The 22,755-nt window shown below is 40.9% G+C and overlaps 1 protein-coding gene across 7 annotated transcripts in view; it reads left to right on the forward strand.

Moving 5' to 3' along the window:
- BTRC (beta-transducin repeat containing E3 ubiquitin protein ligase) overlaps positions 1-22,755 on the forward strand; it is a 207,816-nt gene that overhangs the window by 116,791 nt on the left and 68,270 nt on the right. The gene's annotated exons all lie outside the window — the stretch shown is intronic.

Below are 22,755 nucleotides of genomic sequence, written 5' to 3' on the forward strand. Positions count from 1 at the left end.
CATCTGAGGTTGCTAAAGTGGAGTACCCAGGAGTTTGGGGCCAATTAGCTTACACCTTTGTAAAAATGCTTAGGGGTGCTTAAGTGCACCGATAAGTGGTATAAAAATGTACTTGCTATTGCTTATTGCTAATGAGAAAATTAAAAGAGTTCTCATACCTTGGATTCAAACATAGATCATAACGGAGATTGCAGTCAAGAAATTAGACAACTAGGATTGGGAAAAAAGAGCAGCTTTTGTTAGAAAATGGAAACAGTTCCTAAAGTGCAAAGATATCATCCAAGACCATTGTATTCCCCATCATGTGTACAGATGTGAGAGCTGTAGAAAGAAATAAAAACTCATTTGAGATGTGGTCCTGAAGAAAGAGGATACCATGGCTAGCCGAAAAAGACAAACAAAATGGGTTCTAGAACAGATAAGCCTGAATTCTCCCTGGAATCCAAGATGACGAAATTAAGGCTACCGTACTTTGGGCCATATCATGACAAAGCATGAATCATTAGAAAAGTGATAATGCTGGAATGACAGTAGAAAGAGAGAGAGAGACCAACAATTAAAGGGTTGGAAACAGGAGGCCACAAGACCTGGGTCCTCAGAACCTGCAGGAAGTGGTTGAGGAAGGGAATTTTGGAGAGGTCTCATCTATGGGGCCCACCTTGAGTTGAGATTCAACTTTAGGGCATGTTAACAACAACAAACAAAAACACACAAATGCTTGCTATGTATCTCATTAAATGCCCACCCATGCAGTTCTTTTGATGCCAATCTCCTGTAACCAATGCCTTTTCTTCTTATTATTTGGTTTCGTCTGTTTCACAACATCTTCAGTCTTTTATTGTTGGCACCAAGTCTTGCCTCACCCTCTTTCCATGGTTTCTATAACAACATATAAGAATTTTTACTGGTCATATCTGCATCAGCTTCCTGATCTCACTATCCACAATGAGCCTGCAGGTTGGAATTCATCTTTTTCTTCTTTTCCTTTCTTTTTATTTTTTGCTTGCCCCCGTGACCCAGGTGTTGAAGGAATGCATTAGTATCCTTACCTTATCACTCATTCTATACTAGAAGAATACTGTTTCAGACACTTTGTCAACGTTGTCCCTTCCTAAAACCTCAGAAGATGGTAGGGTATTTCTCTTCAGGTGAAGTATGATCTTAAGACTCTTTGGTCATTGCGGATGGTGGTTGGCAAGTTTCAAGTTGAAATTCCTAATGATGGCTTCTGAGACGTAAAAGAGGGTTTGCCATAAATCTTCAGGACATTGTAGTGAACTCTACAACATTTGGAGATGTTTTTACTATTGACTTATTACCGTGGTAGGTTTCAGTCAAACTTCTAAAAGAAAACCTTCCTAAAAATTAAACGATAGTGCTTTAAAGATATTTAAAGATAGACACCTTATTTTGCATTAATTGAAATTTGAAACAATTAAATCAAATTAATAATTTTCTGCAGTAGTATTAACTCTCTTTTCTGCTCTAAGTTGGATGCATCATCTGAGGAAGTAGGTTGAAGTTTTCAAAAGACTCATACTACACTTCTTTATATTCGCTCTTTATTTTCGATTAGTTCTCAAAGGTGCTACAAGAAACATTTTATATATGGACACTCCTATTTCATAGAACACATGAACCCTATTCAGGTTTCCAGACTGAAAAGCTCCCACTCCCTTTCATTTCATCTACTCATTTGAAGAGCAACAGAGGCTCTCCATGCAAACTGCAAATACTGATTTTTAAGTAACTGCATCTTCTCCACATAATAAAGGAAATCTTTCTTGCATCCAAGAGTCGGAAAAAAAGGCAGGGTATAAATAAATAAAAATAATAATCAGTAATAATCCTACAAGATCATTCTGCTGTTGTTCATGCGAGAGGGGCAATGCAAGAGGGGGCAGGGCTAAAATGCATGACCTTGGGCAAGTCATATGCTCTCGCCTCAGGGAAGGCAACGGCAAACCTCCACTGAACAATCTTGCTAAGAAAAATCCCTTGAAAGGTTCATTCTTACCGTCACATATGTCAAAAACAAACTTGAGGAAACAACCACAACAAACATAGGAGTAGGAGAGGAGCATTCTAAGCCCTGCCCCCCTCTGTTCATTGCCCCTCTCGCACTAAACAACCGCAGAATGATCTGTAGGATTATTTACTGATTATTATATTTATTTATTTATACCCTTGCCTTTTCCTAGCTCTTGGATGCAAGAAAGATTCCTTTCTTATGTGGAGAGATGCCAGTTATTAATTAAAGAATCAGTATTTCAGTTTGCATGGAGAGGCCTCTGTTGCTCTTCAAAGAGTAGCGGAAATGAAAGGAAGTGGGGCTTTTTCAGTCTGGAAACCTGAATAGGGTTTCCATGTGTTCTATGAATATGAAGTTATATATTATAAAAATGTTTCTTGTAGCACCTTTGAGACTAACTGAAATAAAAGAAGTTGTTTGTATGAGTCTTTGAAAAACTTCAACCTACTTCCTCATATGATGAGCAGCAGAAACCTTCCTGATCTCTCCATTCACAGTACAAACAAGGAGTTATCTGGGACGGAGTTCCTCCTTCCTCCGTCCCCCTTCTGTTTTTCTTCCAAAACATATGTCAATGCAGGAGAAAGCACGCCGACCTTTTCCCTAAAAGAACAAAAGACAGTTGCGTGAACAGGTTCCAAACCTCCACCTGTTCCCCCTCTTCTCTGTTACCACCTGCGGGAGAAAGCACGCCGACCTTCTCCCTCAAAGAACAAAGAAAGTTGCGTTGAACAGGCTTCCAAACCCTCACCTGTTCCCCCTCTGCTCCTGTTACACCTGCGGGAGAAAGCACGCCGACCCCTCCTCAAAGAAACAAGGAGTTGAGGAACAGGCTTCCAAACCTCCAACCTGTTCCCCCTCTGCTCTTGTTACACCTGCGGGAGAAAGCAGCCGACCTTCTCCCTCAAAGAACAAAGAAGTTGCGTGAACCGGCTTCCAAAACCTCCACCTGTTCCCTCTTTGCTCTTGGCTCCAAGCTTTTTGTTACAAACTGCGACAGAGAAGAAGACAAAGCACGCCGACTTCCTCCCTCAAAGAACAAAGAAGTGTTGTGTAACAGGCTTCCAAACCTCCACCTGTTCCCTCTTTGCCCCTTGTTTCTTCCAGCAAGGGCGTCCCCTTGCACCAAGTCTCAAGATCTGTCTCCCCCCAGCTATGAGAGTCCCCAGAAGAAAGAGTCTCACCACGCTCTAGGATCCCACTTCTGACACCAAATATTTTATGCCCAATATGTACGGGCAACCTGTTTTCCTGAGAGCGTGTGATGAGAACCTCTCCTCCGTGGATCTGTTCCAGCAAGGCTGAGAAAGACATTGAGGACACCAAATTTGGTTTTAAACACCATGCATGTAACATTTATTGATCACACAAGTAACACAAACATTGATTATCAAGAGCTCTTTCACTCACACATTCCATACATACTCACACACACTTTCCTTCCGCCGAACATTGATCAGTTGTTCTCGAAGGCTGGGGATGACACCGTTGCCGCGGTGTAGATGCCAACCAAAATGGAGATGAAAGCCCGGCTCTTATACTTTTCCTTCTCTCTCTGGCTTGGCTGCTGGAATCTTGCAATATTGCAGCCCATTACTCAACTTCCTCTTCTGGGAGGACAGACAGGGTGTTCAGATCAGTTTCGTGTTTCAAAGCTAACTCGTTCTGTTCAAAGTTTCTCCACTGTTCCTGTCAGTTCCTCATCATGGCGACTCAGGAGATAAGGTTCTTCCCGGTCATGGTTCGTCACACCTGGACGGCCACCCGCTCAGCTTCCAAGTTTTAGACTTTCCTCGCCTCGGTTGCCAAATACCCTTCGTCACATCAGTGCTTTGCGCCGGAACCATCTTGTTTGTTCTTTTAGTATGTTTAAAGCACAATTCCTTGGTTCTTCGGTTCTTCAGCTCTGGGTTTAAGTCAGAACTCACTCATTCGTCTTACAGTGGGTTTCATGGCAGAGCCAGGAATTGTACCCTGGTCTCCAGAGTTGTAATCCAGCACTTAAACCATTATGCCACACTGGCTCACTTACTCCTATGTTAACTAAATTTCAAACGTTGGACTAGGGTTGTGCATTGTTTAGATTAATCCTTTCCTGGAAAAACAGCAACGTTTTCTTAAAATGGGGGTGGGGGAATCCGCTTCTTTATTTATTTAGTACATCTTATAAAGCCATTGTCTAAAGTTCCTTTTCTCTCCAGTTTCACCTCATCATTCACTAGTACTGTGGAGGCTCGAGTCTTTAAAAGGCTGCCTCACAACAGTAGGTGATCTTGATAGCTTCAACATCTAAGCACAACAGGGTGAGTTTAGTAGTTTCATTTCTTAATTTCTTGCTTTTGTAGGTTTGAATCAGCCCCATAGTATGTTAATAAAGAGAAAGGAAGAAGTTCAATTTATACTGGTCATTAAGGATCCCTTGGCGCTTATCGCAAGAGTGAGGTTATTAACCCTGATGTTCTTCTGGCCAAATTCAACTCTGATGATTACATTCTGCAACCTAAATTACTTTTGTAGTTTCCACTGGAGAGATTGACTTTTGCAGTTTCTTCTTCTGAAGAGAATGATTTTTGCTTTAAAAACCTTCTGTCTGATTTTCTGCCCCAGAAGTGGATGCAACTCAGTTGAAATGGCGTTGTCCTTGACCACATGCAGCACATCCTGTGAATTTGTCGATTCATATCTCCTTTGTCTTCTCAACCTAGTTGTGTTACATTGTTATGATTACAGTTCGTACAGATGGAGAAGTGTAGAAAATCTGCCCAGCAGGTTTATATTGCAGTGGAATTGATCTCTAGCTTGTTCTATTTAAAATATGTTTAAGTTTATTGAAGGGCTACTGGCTGTTTATTCAGTTAAACAAACATGCATATTACCAGGTTTTCTGGCTAGGTACCCTTTTAAGGATAATAAGGAATTCTGAGATCTCAGTGTAATAAAAAGAAAATATGACTCATATTGTTGGAGAAGGAAGCCAACTGAAATACTCAGTTTTTGTTCCCTGCTGCAGCAATGCACAAGAACTAACATAATATTTGAAAGCATGTGTGCCCATAATTCAATGCCACTCACTAAATAATTGCCTTCATTGATTAAAATTAAACCACATTCATTGTACAGCTATATTTTAGCTAACAAAGTAGGTATGTTCCTGGGCGTTATTACTTTTTTAACAGAAAATTTGATACCAAAGGCAGAAATACCATGGAAAGAATAGGGATAGGTTCCTACACCACAAAAAAGAAGAGCAGGTGAACATGTTTTAGCAAACTTGTTATTCAGTGTGCACATGTGAAATGAAACAAGCAGGTCAAGTAAGTGTTGCTCAAGTAAACAAAAACAGTCTTAATGTTCTAAAGACCATTTGAAGGCTTCTTCCAAAATACATCTAAGGATGAGTTTTTCTTTCATCAGTTTCTGCTTTTCTAATGATGGCCAAGTGAAGCTGACACATCTGCTCTACACTATTCTCTCTGTTTTGCTGTTCATCCATGGTTAGTAAGGTAATCTGGAGGCAACTGCTCTTTGCCTTGCTTGTTAGACACAGGCACATACAGCTAGAGTAGGATTATTTAAGGTAGATTCCTACTCTTTCTCAGCTCAAACTTTATTTATTACATTGATCACTGCAAACATGCTACTGCAAACTGACATTGATAGTTTCTGTTTCTCTGCCCCTCTACACAATCCTAATACCAACACTGCCCAGAAAAACAACAACAAACAAACCTCCAACTAGAAGGGGATGAAGAGGAAAGGGAGGCTTAAAAACCTTTGTAAAAATGTGTTTCACTGTCAGAGGCTTTATTAACTCAGATATACCTGTATTTATTAATTTCATCTTCTGAAAGAAGAATGTCAGTAGGATTGGGTAGGAAGAGAATTTGTAAAAAGATAATGCAGAGGAAAATATTAAAAAGCAAGTGTTTTACATTTAAAAACATGGTAGTCAAAAGATGAACGGAATTAGTTATGCTAAACTTTGAACAAAAAAAATCCCAAGAGCAAGGAGGAATATAGTGTCATTCTTTTGAAATCATGCGGATTTTACAAAGAGGATCTATAGTTCTTCTGTCTGCTATTTAGTAAGTATTTTATTATTGTGTTCACCAATAAGCTGTGATAGGTTTTTTTGTTGTGGTCTCACACGTACAGTCTGGGTTGCTATATGTTGCATTGCAGTATAAGGAATGGACAGTTTCTGCCATCATTACTATAGGCTTTTTGTTATGCATGGCTGCTTGTATTACTTGATAACTACTGTCCTGAATATAGAGGACTTTCATATGCAAGTTATGCTAAAATGGCCAAATGAAATAATTCTTGGCTTTACTTCGTGAACGAAGGTTCAGGAAGAACTCATCCGTGCTTTCTACAAGCGCGTTGATGACGTTGGATGTATCCTTCGAGCCTGTGCAATGGATTTTTCTGGTGGAGCGCAGCGTGCACAGAACTGGCCTCACCCTTTAAACCAGAGGTTTGACTGCTGAGGCCTTGACAAGCATGGACGGTGGCAGCGAGGTCCTCGGGTCATAGATTTGATTAGAGTTTCCTTCTCTTAGATGGTTGACCTTACAGGGTTAGACGAGCACCATCTGCCCGGGTTTGGGATTAGAGTTTTCCTTCTCCTAGGATGGTTGCCATAAGGCTAGAGAACCCATCCTGCCCTTTGGCGCTCTTGGTCAGACCCTTCGGTTGTGACCTGTCTGGCATGGGAGGCCCTACCGGTGGCTATTATACCACCACCAGCATAGCTCACAACTTCATTAGGGTATGCAAGCCTCTCCCCCACACAGTCAGAGCATAGCTGGAGGGGAATAGGAGACTGGAAGATGACAGTTAGGGAGGGAGAAGTCTCCTCCTTCAGGCTAACCCTAATGGAGCTGAGTCTGCCTGATCACTCCCTCTCAGGCCAGAAGATGACAGTTAAGGAGGGAGGAGTCTCTTCCTTCAGGCTAGCTCTGATGGAGCTGGGTCTGCCTGATCACTCCCTCTCAGGCCAGATGACAGTTAAGGAGGGAGGAGTCTCTTCCTTCAGGCTATCCCTGGTGGAGCTGGGTCTGCCTGATCACTCCCTCTCAGGCCAGAAGATAATTTCTTCTGAAATAATTCACACAATTAGTAACTGCATAAGTGGCTTTTTTCAGAATTAAATAAAGAGGTGTGAGCCAGGCAGGAGAGATGTAGTGGGCAATTACAGCAGAATCCAGTGCCTTACTACTAGGCATGTGTGTAGCATTAGGGAAAGGTTTCCATGGCATAGATGGGAGCATTTTCCCAGCATAAATAACAGCATCAGAGGAAGAGCCAATTTGGATCATGATTATAGCAGAGGGACAGCAAAGATGAAGGCTTTCATGACTGGCATCCATAGTTTTTTGTGGGGTTTTCGAGCTATGAGGCCCACACAGATTAACATGCAAATCACCTCTTCTCAACCAACAGTATATATACCCCACTCTCTTCCATTCCAGCATTCTCTGAAGATGCCAGCCACAGCTGCTAGTGAAATGTCAGGAATAAACTCTTCTAGAACATGGCGTCATAGCCCAAAACACCCACAAAAAACTAAGAGTTGAAGCGTCTACCCTCCTACCCTGTTCATGATCCTGAACTTCACCAAGCTCCCTTGTGCTCACTGTTTATTTTTTTAAAGTCACTCATCAGTTGCTGATTGTTTAAATGCACATAAAGGGAAGACTCTTCTGTCTGAACTGAGGAGCAGCCTTAATCACAGGCAGGCAGGCAGGCAGGCAGATGTACAGGCAGTTTAATTCCTTTACTTTTGGCTTTCCTTTTCTGAATAACATGTTGATTGCAGCAAAAATTTAAAATGGTATGTTGCAGATAACTTAGAAAATATTTTCTGTTTAGAGAAAGGAAAAAAGTGCTCTGTCCAGCTATCCAGAGGGGTCTGATTCCTTTTCTTATCTTCATTTTGTCGGGGCACTATTGTATTTGTTTCTGTGCAAAGAATGTAACGTTTTAGTTTACAGTAATTACATTTCAAGAATTGATTGTGTTACTTTATTGAACTAAGACCTACATTATACAATAAGACTTCCTCTCTTTCCTCTTCTATTGTATGCCCATATCTTCCTCAGACTGATCTTCAGTCCTCTGTAGTACATTGAGCAATCTACATCTGGGAAGGGGATTTATTCCACCAGCAACATATGTTTTGCTAACATCAGAACACCAATTGGATACAACTCATTGTTTTCTCATTCTCACACATACCATATATACAGTACTCGACTTGTATATACCAGCTCTTGACTTAACACACCTCCTGTCAGAACAGTTAGAATGTAGCTCTTCTTCAACCTTGCTTAAGTTGGAATAACAAATTTCACTTGCCTTTACATGAACTGATTGGGCATTTACTTCATCTGAGTCTGTGTTGTTGTTTTTTCTACTGGCATTTCTTTGTTAGGTTCACTTACGATTACATCAGCTCCTTCTTTTAGATGGTCACAAACTAGGCTTTTAACAGTTTCTTCCAGTTCTTCCAAAACAGAGGAGCCTGGGGGATTTTATGCAGGAAGCATATTAGATTCTTAGTCCTACTCAGTCTCTTCTTTTGTTCCTTTCCTGTCATTTCTGCCATCCTGATTTGTAAGGATATATTCTAAATGGCTGGGTGTTTGTTTATTTTTTAAAAAGAACTTGTCCAATTTGGATCTGAAAGATGGAGTACAGTAAATATATAATGAAACGTTAGCCTTCTTGGTTACAATGGCAATGTGAGCTATGATCAACAACCAGAATTTAGAAATCTAAGCGAATACATACCATTTTACAAGGTGAAATCATCCATTAATTTCATAGGAAAAATAGACAGGCCCTGATAAAAATCCAAGACACCTGAAGAGCAACATGTTTGCTAACCTTTGTAAAACAATTCAATAGAAGATGGCTGTCAGGTTTGGTTTTTGTATTTTAGGGAGGGGGCCATAAGAAATTTATGGGTCCCTCCTTGGTTTTCCAGGCTCTGGACTGATGTACTGGCTGAACCCCCTTATATAGGCCCTGGTGGCAGCAGCTGTTAATCAAGACTGGTGGTGTCCTGTGGGAAATTAGACCATATAATCCCACATGGGGGCACCTAGAAAGTCCCCTACATTTGATGTCATAGTTGTGGAACAGGTGCAGGTCCTCAGATTGGTGGCAGAGCTAGAGATAAGTGGAAGGCCTCACATTTGGTGTCAGTGGCAGAATTTCTGGAAGTCCATGCATTTGGTGGTAGTTGGGATAAATGGAAATTCTCATAGCCCCCTTTATCAATGTTAGCACCTTTAAAACTTAGTTAATGATTAAAATATTTCACTGTTAATTTTCTGACCTCAAGATTCCTGTTGATTCTTCTGATTGCTTGTGTGCTTGGACTGAGCATTCCTATATAACATTAATTTAGGTGATATAAAAATGAAAAATACCTCAATTAGCAGTGACACAACAAAAATGTTATATTGTTAATTGAGTGAAGCTTGTAATTCCTTAGTAGAGCTGACTGGTACACCTTCCCTGTAATGCTTTGATTATAGGTAATAAAAATGTTACTTAATTAATGCCAGTGTGAGTTCTTTTTGAAGCTTTAGTTTCTACAGAATTGAGTAAAATGAGTAAATCAAAGAAATGAACTAGAATGCTTCTCAGTGCTCTTAATTTAAGACTGTCACTTCTATTTGAAGTCATGATTTATATTTCTCAATAATGATTAGGTGGGATGCATCCAAATTCCATGTTAAGGAAAAAAATGCAATTTAACCTATAGCAAGTTAATGCATCATAGCCTGTGATCTGGTTTCCTAAATTGTCTTGTATGTTAAGCAGATATGGAGTTGGTTCACTAAACAGCCTTCCCAAACCTAGTGCAGTACAGATGTGTGGAATTGCAGTGCCAGTCATTCTGAGACAGAATGGTCATTGTGTTCCAACACACCTGGAGAGCATTGCGTTGATGAAAGCAGACATAGAATGGTCAGCCACATTATGTTTAAACCTTGGGAAGTGAGCAGGCACAATTCCCCTCAGTCATTCAGGAACACTCCAGTAGCCTGTGGAGAGAAAAGACTGGGTTGCTGATAGCGACTGTGGTGATTCAGAGTCGTTTTCCTTTGCTTTGTCCTTTACATTCTTTGTTATAAGCCCCCAGGTTTTACCCTCAACTTATCCATAGGCCATATCAAAATCCATAATTTTAACCTCTAAACCTCCCCTCCATGTATACATGAAGTCAACTTATATATGAGTATATACAGTACTTTTATTTTCATGTAGCTCCTGAAGAGGTCCATACAAATATAGGTAGGCTCAAACGCGTTGTTTCTAAAATAAAACAACCATCTATCAAGCACTATGAGACATCTCCACTTTTCTCCCAGTTTTTAACTCTCTTAAGTTCTTCATTGTAAACTAGTTAATGGAAACAGGCCTGTGAACTAAAACTGTGTAGAATTATCTGAACAACAGGGTGGGGAGTATTTCTAGTTTTGTGTTAAGTATTGTGAAATGAATTTTCATTTTCTCCAGTGCAGTATCTCTTGGAATGCTTTGTTTTCACTGCTACTCTCTTCTTAGTCACTTGTCTTGATCATTCTCTGAGAAGGATGAGTGTGGGCATAGGAGAAGAAAGAAAAAGTGTAATTGTGGTTATCCTAAAACAACCTATTGTACTTACCACTTGGTCCCTAGATGGCAGAAAAATTAATCATTAAGTTTAAAAATCTCTGCAAACTTTGGAAATCCCTGGTGGTTAAATATCGAACTTGCTGTGATAAGTAAGGTAACTTTACTAAAGTGCTGCCTCTCTAGGGCACATCTCTGAACTCCAGGAATTTGTTAGCTGGTTTCATATTGGTATTGATTTTAAGGCAGCTGTCAGAATGTAGTATGTCTGTCAGGAAGAATCATGAAACTTCAGCAATGAAAAACACATAGTGCCATTTGCTTTAAGAGTACAGGTCTTAGTTGCTCAACCATTTCTAGAAACCTGAATTGCTTAACTTAAATAACAGATATACGGAGATCCTTATACAAGATACTATTTTAAATTAAGAGGCTTAGAGCTATTAGTGTCGATTCTTTGTATGACAAATGCTAGTGTTCTGTCTGACTAAAAGGTGGGAAAATGTTTTATTATACTTTGTTATCAGTGCCTGTAACACCTACTCTAGAGATAAAGTACCAAAGAGATTGCTATTGTGATTAGGCACAAGTGAAGTGTGCTGAGGGAAAGAGAGATAAAGACACATATCAAGATCATGAGTGCAGCTACAGATATACAATGATAGTGAGGTGTTGGGGAAGGAAGAAAATGGTTTTCAAAAGCCATGGAAATATATATATATGGAGAAGTAGGTCTGTTCGAATTGAAATCCTAGGTACAGAGGGCAGCAGTAGGAAATCAAAGAATCATAGAGTGGGAAGAAACAACGAGGACCATCCACTCCAACCCCCTGCCATGCAGGAACACACAATCAAAACATCCCCTACAGATGGCCATCCAACCTCTGCTTAAAGACCTCCAAAGAAGGAGACTCCATAACTCTCTGAGGGAGTGTGTTCCACTGTCAAACAGTTCTTACTGTCAGGAAGTTCCAATGTTTAGGTGAAATCTCTTTTCCTGTAGCTTGCATCCATTGTCCTGTATCCTGTTCTCTGGTGCAGCAGAAAACAAACTTGCTCCATCCTCAATATGACACCCATTCAAATACTTAAACAGGGCTGTTCTGTCATATCAAATATGAAAACGAAAGATACTGCAGTATGTCTGGGTGATAGATTAATAAATTTCAAGGTCTTAGAGAAATTAACAAGTTTAGAGCCAAAACAAAACAAAACCTTGAATGAGTTAGTAGTACTATAAGAAAGTAATCTCTTGTTCCCCTTTAACAGAGCTTTTCAATTGGGAAAGTTTAAAATTCCAGAGATATCAACCCCTTCTTTGTTCTTAAAAAGAGAATAGGGTTGTAGGAGTCTGAAGGAGTTGAGATAGGTGTTACCATTCCACAGTTATTGGGAGATTAACATCATATTTAACTCCACCACAGGGACTGCATAGGCAACATAAAACTAGTCCCTGCTAAGGTCCAGTTAGCATATGGGTTGGCTTTGGTTCCAGAAAATTAACTGTTTCTGTCCATATATTTAATACCTTGATGAAAAAGTGTTGGAATACTAATATTGTCTGATGTATCTTTTTAGTTGTTTTGTTGACTTCAGGAATGTGGAAGCATCCAAATTGTATAGAATTTCTGGAATAATATTGGAAGACCATTTAGAGAGTTGGTGGACCTAAAATCAACACAACAATGTAGAAATCCTTCAAAATAATAGTTTTGATTTTTGTCAGCAGGCTAGATGGTTACTCATGGCTAAACTGGGGGGAGGGGCAGTTAACAGAGAGTTTGTAATATATTTCTGTGTGTTAGGAATGAAGAAGTATCTTGGCAAACACCACTGTTATGAGTGGGCGTACACTGGACTAGAAAATTCTGGATGTGGTCCAAGGATGGGTCAGCATGCCACAAAATGAAAGTGCTATATATACTCATGTAAGTCTAGAAATTATAGTAAAAAATTCACTCCAAAAATCTGGATCAACAGGTCAATCTTATCCACAGGTCAATGTAAGTCCTGTACGCCTACAAAAAAGGGAACTATCCCATGATGAAAGGCAAGAACATAATCTGTCCTGGATGCACTGACCTCCTTCTATTCTCTCATTCAGCCTTTAGTGTGATCACAAACAGTGATGCCTGCTAGAATTTTGTAAGTTCTTTGGCATTGTTTTCCTTTGCTCCATTCTTTAGATCCTTTGTTTCACTCCACTAAGTTTTACCCTCGACCTATTCATGAGTCAGATCAAAATCCATAATTTTGGCCCCAAAATTTGCCCTTGACTTATACATGAGGTTGACTTATAGTCGAGTATATACGGTAGTTACTGCATGACTAAATCAACTATGATTTAGTTGCTAAAGGTACATATTTTGGGGAAGCTGGGGATTGTGATGTACAAATGGATGCTATTGTTAAAGATGGCATCTTTCATGGTATTGTGCTGGTACAAAAGGAGGCTTTAATCAATAATTTATTTACAGTGGTACCTCGGGTTACGAAATTAATTCGTTCCGCGGCTAATTTCGTAACCCGAAAAACCTTCGTAACCTGAATTGCCATAGGCGCTAATGGAAAAAAATAGCTCTCTGCTGCCCTCCGGTGGCGAAATAGCGCCGAGGTTTTTTTCGTAACCCGAAAAAACCTTCGTAAGCCGAAACAATAAATCCCTATGGGATTTTTTCGTATCCCGAAAAATTCGTAAGCTGGGTAATTCGTATCCCGGGGTACCACTGTATAGCATTGCACTTGTTGTTTTTAATCACTAAAAGAATTTTCCATTTCAAATCAACCTTTGTACATGAACTTGGGAACTAAAAGTTGGTGAAACCTCTCAAGTTCTTCCCTCCCAGCATCACAGAAATTTTATTTCAGCTGTTTCACCAGCATTTAAAATCCAAATGGGAAACCTATATCAAAGGAAAGTTATACACTAAGAGTCACCAGATTCCAGACAATTAAACTTTATTAGACTGTCTGAAACATAAAATAGTGTGTCTTAAAAGAATAGTTTTTCATCCCTTCTCCATGTTGCTATTTACTGTTTAGCAGTGTGGGAGAAGCACTGTTCATCTGTTGTAAGCATATATATTCCTTAGTCAGTGGAGAAACTACAATTTTTGGACAGTTGTAGTAGCTGATTTCAGTTTATAATGAAGGGTTATTTCTAAATAATGACTGAGAAGTTCTTAAATTTTTAGATATTTTAAGTTTTAGATATTTTAAGTCAGTGATTCACAATATAGGCCCTGTCCAGATGGGCCATTTTGTACGTACTCCGTACGTACTAGGGATGCCTGGGGTACGTACAAAATGGCGGCGCCCTGTGGCAGGATAATGAAAATGTCCTCTAAACTAAAGCTCAAGATTTGGGCAGGCTTGTATAGAGAGATAAAGTCTTTCAGATAGTATGGACCTATGTCATATAGGGCTTTATGTGTCATAATCACCACTAATAATCATACCTGGAAACAAACCAGAGGCCAGTGAAGCTCTTCAACAAGGGAGTAGTTATATGTTCCTTTGGCCATAGCATTTGGACTCAGTAGCATGTTGGACAGTTTTCAAAGGGAGCTCCATGTGAAGTGTATTAGAGTAATCAAAACAGAATATAGTAATGGCAAGTATCACTATAACCAGATCTGACATCTCCAGGAATCAGCACAGCTAATGCATGAGTGTGCAGATACACTTCTGTCCACCACCAAAACCTAGGTATCCAGGTTCAAAGCTGCAACCAGGAATATACTCACACTATGAACCTGAGATTACAAATGTAACAGCATAGGCTGAATTCCTTTTCCATTATCTGCCTTTCAACTGGCAAGAGCCCATCTCTTTTGTCTGGATTAAATTTCAGTTTGTTCACCCTTGACTAATCCATTATTGGTAGCAGACAGTGATTTAATACCAAAACAGACTCCTTGGAATTAGATGGAAAGAAGAGAAAGAGCTGGATGTCATCAGCATACTAATGACACTGAACCCCCAAATTCTAGATAATCTCTCTCAGTTTTTTCATGTATATGTTGAATAGTATGAGGGACAAGACTTTAACTCTGAGCAACTCCACAGGCCAGTGGTCAGTGTGTCAAAAAAGGAATCCCACAGCTTCTTGAGTTACCGCCTCCAAAAAGGACCAGAATCATTTCAAAAGAATGGCCCTAGTCCGATTCCAGAAAGGCAGCCTAGAAGGATAGCATGGTCAATGCTATCCTCCTGCCCAGTTGCTGGGATAGGTCATTCACTAAGGCAACAAAAACTATCTTTATCTCACAGCCAGGCCTGAAGCCCAATTGAAATAGATCTGCCAGCCTTTTTCCCACTGGCAATTTGCTACCTGTAGTCAGTCAGTTATACAGTGGGCCCTTGGTATACGCGGGGGATCCGTTCTGGACCACCCCATGTATGCCAAAATCCGCATATACTCAAGTCCTGTTTGTCCCCAATGGCGGTGCGTGTGCACGTGCACCACCATTGGGGACAAAAGTCCCTCTTCTCCCCTCCTCTTTCCCTCCCTCCCTCCTACCTATCTACCTACCCTCCCTCCCTCCCCCTGCCCTTCCCCGCTTACCTGCTCCATCACCACGCCGCTGCCTCCCGCATCCTCACCGCCTCCTCCTCCGTGGTTCAAGGGCTGGGTGCTGCTCGTGGAGGCCAAGGGGCCTCCAGGCTGCACCTGGCTCTTTGGCCTCGTCCTCCTCACAGCCGCCGCTGCTGTACAAGGGCCGGCTGCAGCCTGGAGGCCTCTTGGCCTCCAAGGGGAGCACCCGACCTTTCCCCCGGAGGTGGAGGAGGAGGCCAAGGCGGCGAGAACAAGGTTTGGCCTCCCGTCCTCCTGGCCGCCTCCACCTCCGCGGGAAAGGTCAGGTGCTGCTCATAGAGGCCAAAAGGCCTCCATGCTGCCCCCAGCCCTTCTTCTGGGGCAGCGGGGAGGAGGATGGGGCCAAGGCTCATCCTCCTCGCTGCCACCGCGGTTTAAGGGCCGAGGGCAACTTGGAGGCCAAGAGGCTTCCAGGCTTCAGCCAGCCCTTCTTCCACAGAGGCGGCAAGGAGGACGAGGCCAAGCTTCGTCCTCCTTGCCGCCGCCGCCGCCACGAAAGAGCCAGGTGCAGCCTGGAGGCCCCTTGGCCTCCACGAGCAGCACCCGGCCCTTGAACCATAGAGGAGGAGGCGGCGAGGATGCAGGAGGCGGTGGCGCGGCGACGGAGCAGGTAAGCGGGGAGGGGGAGGGGCAGGGGGAGGGAGGGTGGGAGGGAGGGAGGAGGGGAGGGACTTGTGTCTCCAATGGCAGCACGCGCGCCGCCATTGGGGACAATTTCCCCGGATTTGCCATGCGCGTATGCTCAAATCCGTGCATGGCCAGTCTGCATATAAGGAGGGCCGACTGTATTGTAGATAGCCAGTGTTATATGGTTTAATGTATACTCAAAACAACTCACCAACAGGGTGAGCTCTAACTGAGTGAATGACTAGCCATATTGTAAATGTATATGAAAGGCTCTGGTTTCTGGCATCTTCGGCTGGCATGATTTGCCCAACCCAAAGGCCAAAATGTAGCCTATGACTACATCTTGGACCAGCGAGTTCCCATTTCTTCTTATACTGTTCAAATAACCCCCATCCCAATAACTTAAATAATGTCTTATGTCCAGAAGGCCAATTACTCTGCTTGGTTCTGTTGGTTGCTGATTGCCAAACTGCAGAGTGACACCAAGAGAGATTTGACAACAAGTTGTCTATCAGTATTGACTCTTTTCCTGACCTTGTTCTTTCTCTTTGTCTATCTTTGCTTTGGTAACATCCCCAATGTCTTTTACCTTCTCAGCAAAGTTTGAACAGTAGGCAGAAAGTTAACTGCCTGGAGTCTTCTAAATATAAGTAACACACACCCAATAATAAGCTGTCGTGTGTATGTGTGTGTATGTGTGTACTGTTTTGTTGGTGTGGTTTTTTTTCCCTGCCTGCAAAGAAACATAAACACAGCACTCATTTCTGGCAGGTTTTTACTGTCAGAGTTTTTCCTATTATATTTATCTTACAATTTGCCAGGGGGTGAAGTTATTAAGTTTTAGCAGCAGCCATCGATCAAGTTCACAAGTTAACACGATAAAGGCTCTGTGCCGTTCCGATCCGGGAAAATGATGATCCTCACTCGGTAATTAACTAAATGAGAAAGTTAAATCTTACTTGAGAGCTGGGAGAGATGCATGAGAGGTGTTTGTCAGTTTCTCAGTGGAAATTAGAAGCAGTTTTTTTGCAATTCCCTAAGCTGCTGCTCTGTCATATTTTACAGAAGCACTGGGAAAACATCTTGTAATTAGTGCTGTCATGGAGGATTTTTAAAAAAAAAAATTATTTATTTATTTATTTTGCTGAAGGATGTTGAAATAATTCATTAGATTATCAAGAAAGGCTTGTGTCCTGAAATGATTAGCACAGTGAAATTTAAACCATTAACGATAACAAGTTTAGAGCTTGCTGCAGTGCGGAGGCACCCGAGGTATGTCTGTGCCTATTTCAATCATTTCTTATAATTAAACATTATGTACTCCCTTCCCCACCCCATCCCATTTCCCTCACTTGGGCCCAGCCAAAGATTCTGTTAAGGTAGCTTACTAAAAACATCAACGCATTTACAAACATAGAACAGAACTAGCTGTAGATAAGAAATGCAGGGGAGGACTGGCCTATTCTTTTTCACCCTCTGCTGACATTGATGACAGAAAGCTGCTGAAGTTTTACTTGGGTCACTGATTGCTGTTTGTTTCACAGTTGTGGTGGTGGTGATCATCATCACCATCATCTTGATAGTGGTTACCATTTGTATTGTTTAGAAGTCTACACTGGCATTGTATGAGGGTATTACAAGAGAGTGCCATTGGCTGCACCTCTGTCCTATACTTTCTACTGCTTTTCCATATGTACACAGCCTTATAGTTGCAGCAGTGTGTAAAAGATTAAAAAACAACAACCAGCAATATCCATGTATACACATTTGTGCTTGCTTAGTTAAATACTATGGCTGCAGAATTGTCTGCAAAATGGGAAACATGAGTGTTAGTGGAGTGGAAAGAGGAGGCAGGTCATTAGTGCCATTATACAGTGTTAGAACATATGCTTCCCATGTGGAAAATTTCAGGTTCAGTCTTTGTCTACTCCAGTTAAAAGAATATCTTTGTACCTAAGACCTGGAAAGGCCATTGCCAAACAAAGTAATCTGATTTGGTGTAAGAAAACATCTATTCAGTGGCAAAATCATGATCTCCTATGCGTTTGGTCTTAGGCATGTTGATCTAAAGGAGGATGCTGAGTGTTTGCTTGTAGCATACATGTTCATATTGCACTTATGTCCTGCTTTTCTCTCAAAATGGGCAGCTTACAATAATTTTTAAAAGAGCCAACTAAAACTTACAAAACACCAAATTACACACTGCAACTCCATAGTTAAAATTCAAAAGGCTGCCTAAATAAAATTGTCTTCATTTGCCAAGTTTAAAGACAGGAAGGCAGGAGCCAACCAGACCTCCCATGGAAGGAAGTTCCACAGATTAAGAATAGCCACGGAGCAGGCTCTCTCTTTAATTCTCAACAACAGCACCTGCGAAAGTGAAGGGGATTGCGAGAAAGCCCTCCCCTTTAGATCTCACCAGACCCCCTGGTTTATATAAGGAGATAAGATCTTTCAAATAGTCTCAACTCAAGCTGGGTGTGTGTGTGTGTGTGTGTGTGTGTGGAATTGATAGTGATAGATTTCTGCATTTTATGCTATGCCTACCATTAGTAATGTCATCTTACCCTACTTAATATCATTGCACAGTAGCTGCTCCCTGGAACATGATCAAGGAAAGAGACTGAAACTGGAAGAAATAGCCTTAACCTTTGATTAGCCCTCACTTGTGAGCCAGCATGGCTTAGTGGATGTGCTAAGCTGTGACTCTGTAGACCAGGGTTCAATTTCCTGCTCAGCCATGAAACCCACTGGTTGACCTTTGGCAAGTCACATGCTCTCGGCCTCAGGGGAAAGCAATGGCAAATCTCATCTGAACAAATCTTACCAAGAAACCCACATGATAGGTTCACCTTAGGTTCACTGTAAGTCGGAAATGACTTGAAGGCACACACCACCAACAACAACAAAACGCCACAGTTGTCTCCAGGTACATGAAGCACATGAACATGTACCACAGGAGCCCACAGTCAACTGTGCAGTACGGGAAAATGTTATTTCCTTGACTTTGAAGACCAAACCTTTGATCTTCGGGGGTTTATCTGTGCTTGTGGTTCAACAATCTATTAACCATTCAAAAAAAAAACCTTAGCAAATTTTTGTGAAATATTTTTAAATACTTCCTAATACTGCTGTCATTTCAAAAGCCCCAGCAGAACACTGAATACACAAAGCTCCCATGTTGTGAGAAAAGCTCCCTCATACCTTCCCTTGAATTTATTATGGCATATTTCTTCCTTATCTTTTTTTTTCCTTTCTTTTTTGCACTATTTACTCTATGGTTAGACCTCATGACCTGGTTGTGATTTGTTCCAATTTACTAAAGTGATTGGTCACAATTTCTTCCTGTTTGTTTGTTGTTAACACAGTAAGGATGGTTTCTCTTCTGTACAAGTTATATGTAGTATGTGCTTTTTTAAGCCAGCTGCCTAAAATAACATGCATTACAGCCATCACAGTTATACCTCCTATACATCCTATAGCCATAAAAAGAAAGAGTTTGGTCTTAATCCTCCTTACCATTTGCTGGTTAATAACTAGCTGATACATCTGTTGGGCACAAACTGGACAGTTTGGTTAAGCTTATGGAAATGCTTGAGCACATCCAGCAAAATTTTAGAACACTTTTTGTACTGTTCAAGTGTGATTTTTGTGATTTTCTTTAAACAGCTTATAATGTGAGGTAGTGTGTTCAGTTTTGACAGTGTGCAGTAAATCATTGGCAGTTTTTTTTATTCTGTTTTAATCATAGCCTATAATGCTAGGATAGGAAGGCATTGTGAAATTTACCTCATGGAAAGTTAATGATCTTTTCATAGTACAGTACTATAGGAAGATCTGCATTTGAAAAAGCTGATGTGGCTGCACAGCAAAATAAACGTGTGTCCCAAGCTTGCAGGAATAGTACTGTATAAGGTACACTAAGCTCACAATGAGCTGAGACTGGCTAGGTGAGCAAAGAGCAACAAAACAGGCTTTTTAAGACATATTTGCAGCAAGAGAATGACTAAGGAGACACTGGGGCCACTCTTCAATAAAGATGGCAGAATACTAACAAATCACATTGAAAAGGCAGAACTACTAAGTACTTATTTTGCTTCAGTTTTTCTCCTGAAAAAAAAAAAAGTTGTGTTCTTCCATGAAACATCAGAGACTTTGGCAAGTCAAAATTGCCAATCAAGATTGACAGGCAGTTAAGTCAGGAATCACCTAGCTAACCTAACCAACTTCAGATCTGTAGGGACAGGCAAACTGAATCCCAGAGCGGGGGATCCATTCCGGACTCCCTTGCAAATTCAGAAACTGCAGATATTCAAGCCCTATAGGCTTGAATAGCCAGCCACATGTGCCATAAACATAAAAGTGAGGACTGTACATGCAAAAAAGACTTGGGGATTATTGTTGATCATAATTCATAAGCCTGTAGTTACAGGAAAGTAGATTTTGATTGAACATTAAAAGCAACATATTGACTGTAAGAGCAATTAGTAATGGAATCAGTTGCCTAGAGGGGTAGTGGGGTCTCCTTATCTAAAAAGAGGCTGGATGGCTCCGTCTGTTGGTTAGTTAGGTCAGTGGTATTCAAGCTTTTTACCTTTGGGGACCCCCCCCCCCTTTATATCTATGTGTGGACATTACACACACACCTGCCCACTCACCATAGCATATGAATAAAAATATGTTGTTTATTTAATGTGTATATTTTCATTTGCACATTTATGTATATTCATATTTTAACATTTTATAAGGAAATAACAATGTTCAAATTAGTAGTTTATTTAAGTAAATCTAACATTAGCTCAACTGATGTATAAATTTTACACATCAAAAGGTTTGGGAAGAGGAGGGATCAGAGCCTCCAAGTCTCCTCCACCAGATGAGATTGGGTTAGGTGAGTCTTTTTTATCTGGGCCACTATTTTATTCATTTAATATGATTGTCACGTTAGCTGCTATACCTAAAGGATCTCTCAAAAGAAAGCTCAGCAGAAACATTGTGTGTCCTCCTTGAGATCAATAGAATGCCCTTGTGTTCAGGACAGCTCGATTTATTTCTGGAAAACTCAGTAGAGACGCAGTTCAGCAACACAAAACTGCATTTTGTGAAGTAAGATTCTAATGAGATGGACAGAAAAGACCATGTAAACATGCTGCTTGATTTTAGTTCTGGTAGTTTGTCTCAGATTAGAAACTGAAGCAGGAAAGAGGCAAGCAATTGGACTATGTCTGAAGGAACTCACCCTTGTAAAATTATGGTACGCTTTGGTACTGAAGCAATCATCCATCTTCATGTCAAAAGTGTTTGCAAAGTATGAAAAGATCCATATGAATACCAAGACAGAGGATGCTGAAACCTCATCCTTACTGCTCTTCCTTGTTCAGTCAATCCCTCTACCCTTCAGACTACTTTTTGTCTGCTGCGTTTTGATCATGGGAGTGAAAGCAAGTGGTAGAAATGCTCCACTGGCCAGTAGGGATATAGGGCTGTAAGAGGCCACTATTGCTGAACAGCTTTCCAGCCATCCCTCATCTCTACTACAATATGGCATCCACCAGCAAGGACATCAGATCCCTTTCCTTTCTGGCCTCACTCTGGAGCAGCCGCCTCTTTCTGTCCTGCATGGTTTCTTTACTTTGGAAGAGGATTGCTGGGGGTTGTGGGGAGTGGATTCAGCATTTCTCTGACAGGCTTATTCGGTAGTTGTATTATTCCATTACTTCTGTCTGCCTCAAGGAGAAATAGCTTCTTGATTCTTGTTTTTTCCTTCACTAGAGTACAACAGATGCTTAAAATATTTTAAATGAATCTTTTAGACTGGAAAAAACTGTGCTTTGCAGTGTCTATAGAGATTAAAGGGTAGGCAGTGAAGTTTGCACATATAGGGATAGGGATGATTTTTTGTAGTCATAAAGAGTTATACTGCCGAGAAATTACAATGCACCTTCCATAAACTGAGGCAGAGAGAGTTGAAATGACTTGCCCAGAGCCACAAGCTGGACAGCCTGTAACCAACTGGTGTGATCAAGCACAGTAATACAGGTTGGGCCTCCCTTATCTGGAATTCTGAAATCCAAACTGTCCCAAAATCCAAAATTGTCCACATGTATGGCTAAGATAGGTTAATCTTTCATTTCTAATGCTTCAGTATACACAAACTTTGTTTCGTACACAAAATAATTAAAAATCCTGTGTTTAGCTTCAGGTTCTGTGTACAAGGTGTATATGAAACATAAATGAATTTCTTATTTAGACTTGGGTCCCATCTCCAAGATATCTCATTATGTATATGAAAATATTTCAAAATCTGAAAAACTCTAAAATTCAAAACACTTCTGGTCCCAACCATTTCAAATAAGGGAGACTTAACCTGTCATAACACTCTATTATGCTTTGGTCAGACCTCACCTGGAAAATGGTATCCAGTTCTGGGCACCACAATTCAAGAAAGATATTGACAAGCTGGTACAAGTCCTTTCCACCAGCAGGCAAAGACCTTTATACACTGCTCCCTCGGGTTACGAAATTAATTCGTTCCGCGGCCGCTTTCGTAACCCGAAAAGCCTTCGTAAGCCGAATTGCCATAGGCGCTAATGGGGAAAAGCCGCGTTTCGTGCGAAAAAGCGCCGAAAAGCACCAAAAAAATTTTTCGTAACCCGAAAAAACATTCGTAACCCGGAACAATTATTTCCAATGGGATTTTTTCGTATCCCGGAAATTTCGTAACCTGGGTATTTCGTATCACGAGGTACCACTGTATTTAGGTAGACCTCTGGTTCTTAAATTATGTGGCATAAGGGTGTTTTTACTATGGTGTGCTGTGCTTTTATCTTTTTAATTCAGTTTAAACTGTTTAAACTGTGTTGTTTAA

This window comes from Sceloporus undulatus, chromosome 3 (assembly GCF_019175285.1).
Source record: "Sceloporus undulatus isolate JIND9_A2432 ecotype Alabama chromosome 3, SceUnd_v1.1, whole genome shotgun sequence".
NCBI lineage: Eukaryota > Metazoa > Chordata > Lepidosauria > Squamata > Phrynosomatidae > Sceloporus > Sceloporus undulatus.